At 35.5% G+C, this 15,167-nt stretch overlaps 1 long non-coding RNA gene across 1 annotated transcript; it reads right to left on the bottom strand.

The window, feature by feature from the left end:
- Positions 1 to 3,360: 3,360 nt before the first annotated feature.
- Positions 3,361 to 6,735, bottom strand: LOC141627185 (uncharacterized). The gene is made up of 4 exons (XR_012536736.1): positions 6,605 to 6,735; positions 6,197 to 6,497; positions 5,953 to 6,022; positions 3,361 to 3,818 (listed from the first exon to the last, which is right to left on the bottom strand). It is a non-coding gene; the product is annotated as an uncharacterized LOC141627185 (long non-coding RNA).
- Between the last annotated feature and the right edge of the window lie 8,432 nt (positions 6,736 to 15,167).

Genomic DNA, 15,167 nt, shown 5'->3' with positions numbered 1-15,167 from the left:
CACAGTTATACAGCTGTCACGAATTTGAGCGTAGCCGAAAAGTCATAATAAAGGCACAATGATACAAGCTAGCTAGGATTAAGATGAGACAAAGTGAGGAATGCCTATAAGTTGCAGAAAAGGTAGCTACTTATACACAAAACGCAAGGTTTGTCTAGTAGTCATATGTTACTAACTATCCACTACATTCAGAAGGTAGCTGCTTGTTTTACTTCCAATCCAGCTTTCCGTACAACTGTTTCTGAGCTACCTAACTCTGAAACATTTCCTTCTTATACTTTGGGTTGAAAGTGTGCACCGGTTACAGAAGTGTACCAAAAGTTGACAAGATAGCCCATGACTATTTTGTGTTTAGAATAGAGAGAATTGTTTGAACACCCACTTCAGCTCTTGAGTTCGTGAAAGAGCAGTGATAGGCATGATTGGCATGACCTGGACGTACAACTTAGTAGTCCTTAATTTGTTCTCGATGTAGTCAAGGTATCCCACTCGTTCCTACATATAAGTCGGATGTATTTATGGTGAGGCTCAGATGATAATATACATATGTTGGAAATGCATAAATGTTGCAAATTCTGAAAGTTCATGATGAACAACACAAAATGAATAAATCTAACTAATATCAAATTCCAAGTTGATATCTCCACTCTTTGCTCCCTTGGGACCTTGGGAGTGTCAGGAAACTGTTACACTCTCAATAGACACCGGTCTTTCCGGCATGTCAGTATTGCTATTCTATCACTAATAATAAAGCAGTGCATTTTCATGTGAGCACGGTGGTGCCAAGCCCTCGACACAAACTCATTTTCCTAAAAGAACAAGACATTGTTTCCAAAATGTTTAGAGAATGACTAACATTGTTTCCAAAGTAGCGTAAAGAAAATGAAGAACAATAAAATCTGGAAAATGATAAAATATATATATGGAAGTTTTAGTTTCAAATTGGAAAGTTGACACATCAAAACCCAGAAGTAAGGCTCCATATAGGTAGCTCTTCCATCCCATAAGGTAAGTTGCCTCTACAAAGTTTGCAACATGAAATAGTGCATCAACAATAATCAAAAGATATGTTTGAGCCATCAACAAAACACGGTCAATCTTTAGCGTCAAATTAACAAATCTCAAGCCCACGCAAACTGAATCTAGTGAAATGCTACCTAGAAAAAGTACGCAAACACACATTTTAAACTAAATAATAATCATTAAAGTTAAATTCATAAATTAACCAAACAAGAGCTAATCATGGAAATGAAACCAAGAAAATTAAAATTAATTATAAAGGAGTAATTGAGATGATAATTTGAGGTTGAAAATGAAATTGAAAGGTAAATGTAGAGCCTAACCTTCTATCAGATTTCCGTAACCTTCAACAACAAAAACTGCAAATCACAACCAAAAAGCACCGAAACAATTGAAAGAATCATACAAGATGAACTAATAAATCACTAAAAGCAATCTAGAATGAATAAATAAATAAACAAATAAATAAAAGCTATAATCGAAGGAACAAATTATGAATAAATACAATGAAAAAGGGGAAGGAAATGAGAGCAGGATGGAACTGAAATAGAAAGATTATAAAGAGGGGTTCAAAATATGGGAAGAACGAAAAATAGTTGACAAGATGAAAAGTTATTTGTTTGTGGAGAAGATGGAATTGTAGATGAAAGAACGAGAACAAGGCAGAGAAGCAGGAAGTAAACAAAGGTAAATGCTTTGGTATGTACCTCGCAGAAATTACGAATGTCTATGAATACACTCCAAGCATCTTCGTCTGTCTATGACTGTTTCCGACATCACAGGGACCGGTTGCAGTCGCCTTCAAAACCGGATTCGAAACATAAGTAGCGATCGTATTAGTAGAAAGCTTGAACAATAGTAAAAAGCAACCGAAGACTAAAATAAAATTTAAAATTTTGAGACAGGTGAATGAATTGATGAAGTTTATTGGAACTGAAAGGGGGAATGAGTATGAGGAAATAGAAATTGGTCAAGTGAAATTTGCGGGGGAGATCACTCCTCATACACTAAGAAAATGAAAAGATCAAAGAGTCATAACAAACCTGCAATGGAACGTGGAAATTGTGCAACGAAGTAGGACATTTGTTTCTGGGTATATAAACTGCTAATAAAACGACAAAGCTAAGTAAGATTTACAATAAATTGCATAAAGAAATTGTTGGCTGATATCTACCAAAGCAAATGTTGAGAAACTAAGAGAATAAATCATTCATGTTTGGCAAACAACTCATTACCAAGAAATTGTTGGCTCGCACTATAAGGATATAATAAGGCTTGGAGGAGGGAAAGAAACACCGACATGCATCATCCCACGTAAGCAACCAATCTTCTCTAATAATGAAATGTGATTTTGAGAATAAAGAGTGGGGAAAAAAACATGGGCATGCATATAGAATTTCATCGATTTCAATACCAAAATAATAAAGACAATAGTTGCAAGATCATCTGTATTCCCTACCTTCACTATTACTATAAAATTACATAATATTTAGCTACCTAGAAAATAAGTTTGAGTGTGGTTTTATTGTCGGGGCTTTAAGTAAACAAATAAGACGATCAAGGATTATCGACACCAATATAAACAAAATAATAATCTTAGATTTCAAAGTAATGTCAGGCAAGAGTTTTCTCAACTATCCTCAGCTAAGATAGATAAGGTTTTAATAAGGATAAAGAGAATCCTCATATAACTAAACAACACAAGCAACACCAGGCCTATACAAGATATGAACATACTTCGGAGTTCGGACAACTCCCACCAACAGCAAGAACCATGAACATAAACCTCAACAAAATGCCACGAACGAAGAAGACGGGTTCAACAGCAGTGTTAGGGTAGTTCTAAATAATGATGCCGTTGCCACATCAACCTAAAGATCTCAAGGAATAGACGAACATTAAGCGTAACACCCCTGTCTTTTGGCAGCTCTCTAACAAACCATCAAACTCTTGAAGTGTGATTCATCAATTCACTCTTCAAGTAACTCATCATAATAGCCAGAAAAACAATCGAAAAAACATTCAAAAATCAAAGGATATGGGTATGATGGTACAAAATTATTACACCCCATTTGAGCCCCTTTTTAAAGATTTTACATTTGCTGCATAAATAATGCATAATGAAAAGGCGTTCCGAGATTAAGATAAAGCCGATATATTATACATGTATACATATACTGCATGTTCAAAGATTCCTCCTTTGTCTCATGTACTCTACCCATGAGCAAACATTTGAAATTAATGTCAATATCCTACAACTAAGTAAAACAATCACATTTCTACAATGTCCATACAAATACAAAAGAAATATTACCCCACTGTCCGGGGACACTTGCATACAATGCGGGGTCGATATATGCAACCTTAAGAGGGTGTTTCAGATGACCCCAATGAAAATTGTGGAAACAATTTTATTGAGTGATGGCTGCTTCACAATTGGAAAAGCATAGCCATTTTATTTATTCCATCATAAATCAAGGCCAAAGAATACCAGGTCCTTGGCTCCATTGCCTCAATTGGAAAAAGAAAATTAGTAATTACCAATAGAGTAAGTCTTCATTGACTTAGCAGTAGCCAGAGTTTGGTCAATCTCGGCCATCTGACCAATCTTCTCCTCCAATGTCATTCGGCTTAAAAGATCCTTTACACAAGCAGCAACTGGTTATTAAGGATCCTTGTATATCATGTACTCATTTTGCGCAATCGTCCCCAAAACTCCATACTAACACAATGTTAATCACTAATCAAACTACCCTCACCAACATAACCAATTCTTTATTTTCTCCCCCTTTACAATGCTGAAGTTGAAACGAAAAAAATCAAATTAGAATCACTTCAATATAGCAAATAATAAATGTATGGCGACAAGCATCTACAGATAACAATCTCGGTGGAAAATTAATGGAATTTTAGAGAAAAGAGGCAAAATCCCAAGGTTAAGTCAAATGGAAACTTCATCTAGCACCCAAAACAATATGATAATAGTACTACCATAAAGGTGAATATTTATACTTAGTGCATATATAATTATAGATCAATAAAAATATATAAAAAGAGCAAAAGTTTCTCAACAAATTCCAAACTTTTTTGCCACAGAAAAGTTGGTGGATTCGGGGTGGAAAAATAAAAGCATATAAAGAATATAATGTAACACCTTCATTCAAATACCAAGATAGAATAAACAAGAAGCAACTATAAAACCCAAAAACTACCATCCAATAAAGGGCAAATATAATAAAAAACACAAATACACGCAAACAGTGCGGTTTTGTTTGATTTATTGTTAATGCATTAATGCCCTCGGGCATTCTTCTAAAAAAAACACAAATACACCTACAAAAACAATGCATCTAAAAACAAAATTCATAAATAAAAAAGAAAAGAATAAATGAACCAAAAACAAAATCACATAATATCAAAGATTGGAATAGAATCTAAAACATTAGAAATGTATACTTTCTAAGCATACTATTATCAATAGAATAATACTCCATCCATCCCAATCATTTTTTTACCTTTTATATTATTTTTGAGATCAAAGGTAAACAAATGATCACTTGATTAGAATGCAAGTGCAAGTAATCAAGCAACAATTTTAAGGTATAAAAGACATCAACTTACTTGCATATGAAGCAGCTAAAGATCAAAAACTTTAAAACCCATAAGTTGGAAAGTAATCTTAAAAAATGGGTTTCAAGCAAATGATTAATTAATTAACTACAAATTTGAAATTTAAAATAATTAGGGAATAAGGAAGAAATTTACTAAAGTTGAAGGATAGCAGCAGCAGAGCCTTGATTACTATTAACGGTTTGAAAATAGAGGGGGGGCGGGGGGGTCTTGCTTTCCTTGTTTTAATATCTACTGGAGTGGCGACATGTGAGTGACTCTCCAACATCACTTTTTGTTGTTCATACACTTGGTCGACTACTGGAGTGGTCGGGTGTATCGAAAATGTCGAGAATTGTTAACGATTTTCTATTTGCTACATTATTTAATACATACGGAGTATAAAACTATTATTTTATTCACTTGCATATTACTCGTATTAGAATGCTGAATTAAAAGAGAAGGTTGGAGAGTAGATGACAAGAAGAAAGTTCCGGCCAAACAACCAGAAAATGAAACTTTAAAACTAGCAGAAATGAACTAATCTAGGCTCCACATAAAAGGGTTAACAAAAGATGAACACAATTGATAGACTAACGTAGGCTTAAAGGCAAAAATCTCAACAAGCCACCAAAATGTGGTCAAAAGGCCCAAAACTACCGGGGAAAAAAAGAACCAACAACCTTTAATTTTCACACGATTCTACCAAACAAAAGGCCACAAAGACTAATTAACGAAACAATCAACATGACACACAATAAATAAACGACAACGTAAGTCAAAGATTATACCTAACCTAAGTGATAATTCTGAGGAGAAATAAGTGCAATAGTTTGTATGCGGACAGAGAACTGGACGCCTCATCCTGAATGTTCAAACAGACAAAAGTACCTCCATGTATAAGAAACACTAACACATGAGTATTAATTCCACTAACCAAACAAATGTACCATTTCTGCAATTCTACACAAAGCTACCATGACCACACATTTGCATAAGCAACACTCAACACAAATTTTATACTGGTCATCCCATAACAGCTTCCCAATGTGCTAACACCCAATAAGTTCGCAAACTGCCAAACTACATCCCACAATTCACAGGACCGCTCTAAACATGAGCCAGTGTTGCAATAACATTCTACACGTATATCCCCGAATCCAAGAACTCCCAAAATTGTCTTGTGTGCACAGAAAACCATTCAGATGGCCAATTACTTATTCTGGAATAAGTCACTACTTATAAGCTAAAGTTAAAAAATGAATTATTAACTAAGGAGCTTTAAATGTGCAATGGCTTATGAATAGTTAACTGAAAATTTACCTATTCAGGACAGCATAGCCGGAAATGTAGAAAACTCGTAATCTCACCAAATCTCGCACAAACCAATCCCCTGCATTATTACACAAGCAACATCCTTTTAAAACTCACAAAATTGTCATCACACCACTCTAACATACTCAAGAACTAAGCTAAAGATGACCTAAAAACCAAATATAAAAGCAGCTAAGACCACATTCTGTAACCAGACTGCAACATAAATCGAGAAGGGACATGTAGATGATACCTATGAAGGAGAAATTGAATGACCGTATCTACAATCTCGTTTGACAAAAACCTGACATGAAACGAAAAAGTAGTCAGATGAATCAACTTGATACATGGACAAAATATGTGGAGCTTGACTATAATATGAAGCTTAAATGAACACATAAGTAAACCACACGGGCACATTTTTCAATTTCGTACCTTCGATTGATGACAACAACTTCATATTCTTGAAGTCGGCGATACAACTTGGCACGAAAAAATGGAATGTGTGGTTGCTGGGTTTTGTGTCTCCGTAATTAGATAACTGAACATTCACCCTGCAATGACAAAGAATTCAAGTATCAATTTTTAATCTATAGGTTTCTTAAAACTCCATAAAGATTCCACAGCAAACAAAACGACGGCACATAAAATGCACCAGTACCTGAAATTCTTTAATGTCAACAATTGAGATAAAACTCCTTACTCTGCTCCTCGTTCCATGAAGAAAAGACCTTCAAGTCCTTCCAAGAACATCCATGGCTTCCGGATGATCAGTCTACCACAATAATACAAAATTAGCCACAATAATAACGCTGCGTTGATGCCTCAAGGGATTCGAAAAATTGCAGGCTAAGGTAGGGTGGCCTACTATGAGAATCCTTACAGTTATCACCCCCCCCCCGATATATCTACAGATTTTACAGCTTGTCTTGAAAGCACTATAATCCACAAATAGACACCAGTGTTAACTAAATTAAATGATAAGAAGGGTTTGTAAAGATATTAACAGAAAAAGGATTAACTTCTTCCGCTTCTTCAATATGGTTTGGATCATAACATCCCGCCATTTTCAAGATATAATTATTTTACAACGATAATTATGATTATCCGTCCATTAAATAAATCCTGTATTACAAAAATAAAACCAAAGAGGGAAAAGGGAAAGATTAATGATAAGAAAATTATTAATTAATTTTAAAGAGGTAGTTGATGATAAATCAAAGATATCCACACTAAAACCTTCTAAATCATCCAACATTGGAAACAAGTCTAATCAAAAGCTACCTAAATATCCAAACTCAAAGGTAGTTGATGATAAATCAAAGATATTCACACTACATCTTAGACCAATAAAAAGAAATGCGTCTTAATAAAAACAATGAAGCTAGATGAGCAAAAGACAGATAATTAAAAATTAGTGGAACTTACCATTATACACCAAATCCTACAAGCTCTTCATACTAAAGAAAATGTCAGACCCTTATTCTAGAAGTGTAAAATTGAACTGTGAGAATAAATCCTTACCTATTGAATAAAATCATTCTGAATGATCTGCAATAAAAAAAAAAGGGCAAATTAGGATAAAAACGAAAAATTAATGAGTAAACTGAGTTTGAATGAGTAATGAAGAGGGATTCCTGATAAAAAAGAGTGATGAATAGGAAAAAGGTAGAATGAGTAATGAAGAGGGATTCCTAATAAAAAAGAGTGGTGGAAAATGAGACGCATAGGCACTTTTTCTTCAGAAGCCCTTTTGCAAAGGGGGTTAGAAAGCTGATTATGGCTTGGATTGTTGTGGGGGATGATCAGTTGGATATTTATTTAATGAGTGGTTTTTACAAAATATCTATTGGTTTTAAATTTAAAGCCTGAAGACACTGTTGTATTAGTTGCACTATAACTACTATGGCTTATGCAATCTGGGAAAAACTTAATTCAAGGTTTAAGGGAGAAGTCAACTTTACCTGCTCAAATCGCGATTAGTACTGGTCACATGGGGTTTGATGACTTCGGCACTATGAACCCCATGTTCACGAAGGATTGTTGAAATGTTTGGATGATTCGTTTTCTCTACTGTGTCAAGCCGGTTTCACCTGCCCTGTTCAGTGGTGGTGTGTGTTCATTTTTCTGCTAATAATCTCATGACAATCTGCATACAACATATCGGAATAAGATTCCATATAACTAACAATATCAAAATAAAAACAACAAACACGTATCCTAAGTTAGACGATAGTACCCCAGCGCCAGGACAGTTCAGTAATGATCAGTCGAAGAACTGCGTGCAAGATTGGAAGAAAACTATTAGGATCAAAACCATAAGCTAGGATAATCGATTTTTGCAGCACTTTAATTCAAAGATTCACAGAACAAAGTTGATAAGACTAATATGACACTAAGTAAAGGTCTATAAAGGCTTCAATATATAGCAAAATACCAGGTGACTTGCGATTGTCTAGGCGTCTATATGCCCCATTCGGTAAATAAAAATACATAAGACTTTTGTGTTCGGACTCTAGGAATGGTTAAACTTTCATTCACCAATATACCCACCGCACTACAGATTGCGAGTAACAAAAAGTGCCCTTCTAGAAACCTTTGAAAAGGAAAATTTTAGAAGAATTATGACAGAAATTGAATCTAACAGGACCCCTGCTTTTTCATGAAGTTATATGCAACGCTGTATTGCTTTATTGATCATAGAAGGATCTGACTTAATTGGTAGCACTTTGTAGAACTCAATCATAATAAGTTCCATCGAGTTTAAAGTGCATGCTCCTCCTTCCCCAACCGAGCTTGCCTCTTACAAACCGCGAGCGTTGCTCACACCAAATCCTAGGGAGCTAATCTAATCGAATTAGTGGCCCCATAATGTTCAACTGTGAACCGAGCACAATTTAAGCAGGTCCAGTAAAAGTCCTGGGATTTCTTTCCGTGTAAATCTAATTAGCTTTGTATGTGACTGGGCCATTGCTGACATGGGGGATGGTTCCTAAAACTGAAACTCAAAACAGTAATTAGCTGCAGTAATTCAACATGAGTAGAGTGAGTGCAAAAAAAAAAAAAAACACAAAGGAAAACGAAATTAAGATGGCATACTGAATACATGGCTGTCACCGTAGTCGTCATTGCCATCGCCATCACACCAACTCCTATGTAAAATAACAAGAGTTAGATCAAGAAATAGATACAACTTGTACCTACTGTATCGAACAACCAAAGATAAATAAATTCTATCCCAGGAGAAGAATCACACACCGTTTGTCTGCGCATGTTTGTGGAGTTGAACGCGAAAATAAAGAAATCGATAAATTAGGGGATTGAATAAACGACGAAAACGAAATTCATTACCAGCATTCGAAGCAACTAATTTACCAGGCGTAAGAACAAAATGAATAAACAACGAAATCAAACTGGATAATATCAGTATAATACACAAACAATAACGATATCAAACTGAATAAACAACAAGAATGGAAATCAGAATCGCTTTTAATAAAAAAAGAGAACTGAATTTTATGTCAACGCGCAACTTCCTAAAGCCCGTCCCCGAATACTACAACCTCTTACCATGCGATAATACCTGCGCAACAAAGAATGAGCCAACCATATGAACTGAACTTTGAGATTTTCGTAAAACAGGTTAAGGCCAACACCAAAACATTGAAAGGTGAGGACTAACTAACCATGTATGAATAACCATGATTGATAGCATTCGATGCAGGCTCTTTCAGCAAGTGCGTAGCGCGGCGTGCCAGTCTTAACCTCCTATACCTGAGCACCACAGAACCTATTGTCAGTGTTATCAATTCCCTTTATGTTTTCGGTGCGCCTAGTTAGCCGCAAATTAAATAATGAGTATACATAACAGTTCAAAAGCAGTCACAGTCAGTGGGATGCCCGCCTCGGTATCTCGAAACCATGACTTGCACGACTGCTCACCGGCTGACAGAGCAAGCAACAGTTGGGCCCGATATAGTGAACCCTGTGCAAGAGCGTAACACAAGTTTATTAAAATTCAGGAGAAGCATTATCGCAAACCAAGCAACATAGCTGAATACGGCAAAGTTATTGACCCTAAAAATCAAAACTAAAAAATCTGCAAAATTATTGACCCTAAAAATGGAAATAGGATGAGACTGTCTCACAAAGTAACGAACAAAAAATAAGGTAAGATGGGATACCAAGAAGGCTCTAGTTTGTCGAATTGGAGCTGAAAGGGAACCACTCAGGTCGAATCACCAGACTCAATTGCTGCAATAAGCTACACAATTTAGCAAACAAACACATGCTTATAAGTAGAAGGCCAACGGAGAACAAAAAACAAACACCTAATATCGTGAAAAAAAACCGTTCGGACAAATGTGAAAGCTCATTAAAGGAAACCGGACAACAACATGCAAATACTCAGTTCGGTAGCAAGAAAAAGAGGGGCAAACGGTAATGGGACTAAATTGATAGGCAAATCGCTTACCTTTACCTTATAGAATTGAATCAGAAGTTGGAAGAGATTCCAGCCCCAGGAGCATCTCCATGGCTCTAATTAACTGACCAAAATGCCAAAATGAGAAAGAGGAAGAGGTTAATCATCTAATCTAATATAAAAGGGGGATGGGGTGAGCAAACTAATAAACAACGAGAAAAAGGAAAATCCTGGGAAACGATGAGTAAACTAACTAACAACAACAAGAAGAATAAAATAGCTAATGGAAATAAGGAAAAGCCCCAGAAAATAAGAGTAAACTCACCCAAAAAGGATAAAGGAAGTCGTGTATGGCCCAGAAAAAATCAGTCGCCAGCATCATTAGCCGCACCGCCATCGTTAAAGTTGGATGAAATTCCAATCTGTTTCTATTTTTTTTTATCCAAAAGACTACTACCCTATTTCCTAAAGTAAAATCATTTCAAAAGCGAGTCATAAAGGTGGTTGTACTATTATATGGGTAATGCAAAGCAAAGATTGACCAACAATAACAGTAAGAAGATTAAAAATATATAATTTCATTTGAAAGAAATTATTAAACATACCTAATGCAGATGGGTCTCTAACCCAAACACGACATTCCAACTGAATGCGGGTTCTTTCTCGGTATCCTGAATGGGTCCATTGAGACGAGCCATCTACACATAAAATATGCAAACATTGCAGAAGCAAATTAATAGAAAAAGTCAAAGCAATTACTTTACAAAGTTAATTTCAGGATTCAATGAATAACGAAAGAAGTTGCAAAGAAGTTCAAAAAGAGAGATGCTTAACATCAACAGTTAGTTACTGTGACATGAGATTTATCTTCTGCTATGTTGAGTTATGATAAATTGATTTTGCAGGTCACTCACATAGGCCTAAAAGCCTAATTAATCGTGTGCTCGGTGTTTTAGCTTGTGAAAGAGATGGAAAAGAGTCGAACAGAGGGTTGTAGAGGACGGCTAATCATTCCATTAGTGTGGTTGCTCTCGAAGAACTAACTGTTGACTAATAGATATTTTAACCAAGCCACTGGCATTATAAATCATAATCAAAGTCAAACTAAATATCCTCCTATATCATTGATGAATCATCCAAATTGTGGAGTCATACGATATAATGTCAAAATATCGAACAATCACAATTTCCTAACAGTCTATCACAACAATAATGTCAAAAAATAGACGCAATTAAACGAGGCCGTTCCGATTCAATCCACAAATTACTGTCAAAACATTTATCAACAAATGAGCAAATTGATCCATAACAATATCATTTAACCCAACACTTAATCTGAATAACACTGCCTAAAAGTTTACAGTTTCAACAGTAGCAGAAAGATGACATCTTTATCCAAAACCACATCCAATATAATGAAATTCAGCAGTATAGAGGAGATGATGCTCTAAATTACCTGTAATTTGAAAGATACGTTTTTCTTATCTCCCTTAAGAGAAGCATTAGAATCACAGCTGCTCATCTTAGTCCTTCCCTGTAAAATCAAATTTCAAACCCAAACTTAATTCCCATTCATTTATCCTGTCAGTGTCCGCTTTCCAAGTCTGCTGCGTTTTCACAATTTAAAGGGTTGAGTGATCAATCTGACACAGAACTATTGAGCCAAACTTCATCAAAAAACCAAAATCCCACTTCTAATTTGTATCTTGTGAATCCAATGACCTGCCTATCCCCTCTCTATACCCCTTCCCCATGCTTTGTGCCCCCTCCCACTCCATCTCTTTAAACAAGAAACAACGGCGAGGACACCGCACATGAGAAAACAATCTGAACAAAACCAAGCAAATACGTTCTCCCTCCTTCCCTCCTATCAAGAGTCCATGGCGATGATACTAATGTCTAATCATCACAAGAATCTATATCTCACTGAAACACCCCTGGTAATTATACATCTTCATTGCCAACATTTGTTTCCTAGGTTATCTACATGTGACCTACTAAGTCAACTACACAAATCCTATCACTAATATATCCTAAATCTACGAATATTTACAACAAACCTAGAACCTAAAACACAATTGACAACTACAACCCTTAAAACTGAAAAAAGGCGAATCTAGAACCTGAACTTTTGGCCGATTTTCGTTGCCCTCAACAACTACAGCAACAACACCTGCAATCATAACCACAGTCCACAAACCCCCAAAATATAATCAATATAATAAGTGAAAGAATCATATGATAGTAACAAATAAATCGAAAATTAAATTAAACTACCTAAAAATGAACCAAGCCAATTTGATCATACCTCATAAACTTAAATCAATTGAGGACATGGCTGAGTTGCTCTAAATCCGGCAGCAACCTTAAACAAAAAACAAAAAACAAAAAAATGGATTTGAGTCATTCGTGTTGACAATAGTTAAGTTAAAATTGACAGCCACATAAACATCATTATGATAAGGATTGAGAAAGGAACCCACATAAACAAAAAAACAAAAAAATCAGCAATATGTTGACTACTTAACAATAAGTTAAAACGAGAAAGGAACCAGATTAGTTTGAAAAAAATCAACAAATAATAGGATTCAAGATTAGAATTAAATACCCAGGTCTTGATTAGAGAACTGGATCAAAGCTGCTAGGTTTTTGTATTGAGGAGTGAGGAGAGGGTTGGGTGAGAATGACAGAAAGAAAAGGTGAGACTGTGAGAGTGTGGCTGTAAGTGAAGGAGAAATGGAGGGATGAGATTTAGAGGGGGAATCCAACGGTGGAGAAGGAACTTGGCAGGGCACTATTCATCGCTACAGTTACCCCAAGTATAAACTTTTTAAGGGGTTAAGGATTTAGTATAGATTGCTATTCATCTTCCACCTGGCCCCCCTTGATTTATATGTGCATGTTCAAGCCCATTAAACTACCCCGTAAAATTCTCTATTGAGTATTGGGCTATTGGCTATTGAGTTACATACTATTAGACCATCCCCAAGCAAGGTCAATTGCTAGGTCATGACCTTGCTTGGTCACACTAATCACCACTTAATTAGAAAATTATGGTGACCTTTGGAGAGAAGAGGTCAATTTGTGACATTTGGTGGAGCAAATTGACCTACCTCATGACCTATATGTGGCGATATATGATTGGTTGACAATATTAATAATTAATAAAAAATATATATATGAAAAAGGTTATATAATGTTGAGAGATGTAATTGGTTGGAAAGTGAAAAATGATTGAGTTGATGACCTAGGTCGTGACCTTCTGCTTGGGAGGGTGAAAGTAGGTCAAGATAATTAAAGTGGGATTAAGACCTTGTTTGGTTACACCTTCAATTCATGGGAATTCTAAATTCCCATGAATTAAGTTTTGAGTAACTTGTTTGGTTACCCCCCATATTGCAAAATGGGGGAGTTTCCAACTCCAAGGGAGAATTGAACTCCTACATGATGTAGGAGTTTGTTTACCAACCCCTCCCTAGGTAATTGGAAACTCCCACATCTTATTTCCTTGAAAATTACCCATTTACCCCTAAAAAAAGAGAAAGTTTCAAAGGTTTGCATAAACGTAGGATCACTGCCCTATTTCTCTCATATGAAGTTATAGAACCAGGTTTGCACACAGCTCATCAACACCATTCACAAGCAAATAAGCAATAAGGTATGATCTCATATTATTATTTATTCCATCTACAAATTTTTTTGTCTATTCTCATCCATTATTGCTCATCCCGATTGTATCTGTTTCGTTTTTATTGTTAATTTGTATTTTTTTTTGATTGAATGTTTGGTTCGGATACTGTATGTATTAATTGAAAAAAAAAACTATTGTTTTTGTGATATTAACCTTTTCAAATTAGGATATGACATAAAATGTTAGATACTAATAAATTAGTATATGGTAGGATGAGGTGATGAACCAGGGTTTTAGGGTGAGGTTTTTAAAATAGCTCAAAAGACATAATTCAATTGTCAAATATGTAAAATAAACGTATAGTTAATAATGATGGGTAGTACCAAACAAAAAAAAATAATAATGATGGGTTCGGTGATCGCTAATTTTGAATTGAAGGGGTAAACAACGTTGATGCAGGGGAGTGGACCTTCTAGAGTGGTTTATTTTAATAGAAAGGGGACAAGTATGTCATCGATGATGACACAAGCTCTCTCAATTGACCACATCAACAAAACGAGCACTACGAATCATACTTTTAACGCAAATTCTTATTTGTGACGGTCGATATCCGTCACAAGCTTGTGACGGGTCAAGTAAACTCACATGAGAGAATAAAGAGAAATTATTTGTGAATCCCTATGTATTCTACTTTTTGTCTTATATACCTATATCGGTAATACTTAACCCGTCACAAGCTTGTGACGGATATATCCGTCACAAGTAAGACCTATTGTACTTTTAATAAGAGACTTCACATGTTCTAAAACCAACTCAGGTTTCAACAAAACTCGATTAACTCTAGCTTCGTTCTGCTGCCATATCACATATCATCAAGCAATGATTGATGCATTGACAGCCTATTTTCTTAATTTAGTGCATTTCTTTCCGTTGATTGCATTTAGAATGTCCTTGGGACTCACTTGAGCACAATTCTTCTGCTATTTTCACAGTCTTGAAATAAATTCTCATGACTCTCGACCTGACTTTAGTCCAAGCCCATAAAGGTGTCATTGGTAGAATATGTTAAGTATAGTTGTTATTATAATTAATAGCGTGATATTCATAGCTTGTTGGGTATTGTTGTTAACTTTCAATTGTTTATTAATCTTAGGTGGGTGTTTTTCTACG

This window comes from Silene latifolia, chromosome Y (genome assembly GCF_048544455.1).
Source record: "Silene latifolia isolate original U9 population chromosome Y, ASM4854445v1, whole genome shotgun sequence".
NCBI classification, from domain to species: Eukaryota; Viridiplantae; Streptophyta; class Magnoliopsida; order Caryophyllales; family Caryophyllaceae; genus Silene; species Silene latifolia.
Note: the sequence above shows the minus strand (reverse complement) of the source record. Positions and strands in the feature narration are given on the sequence as shown.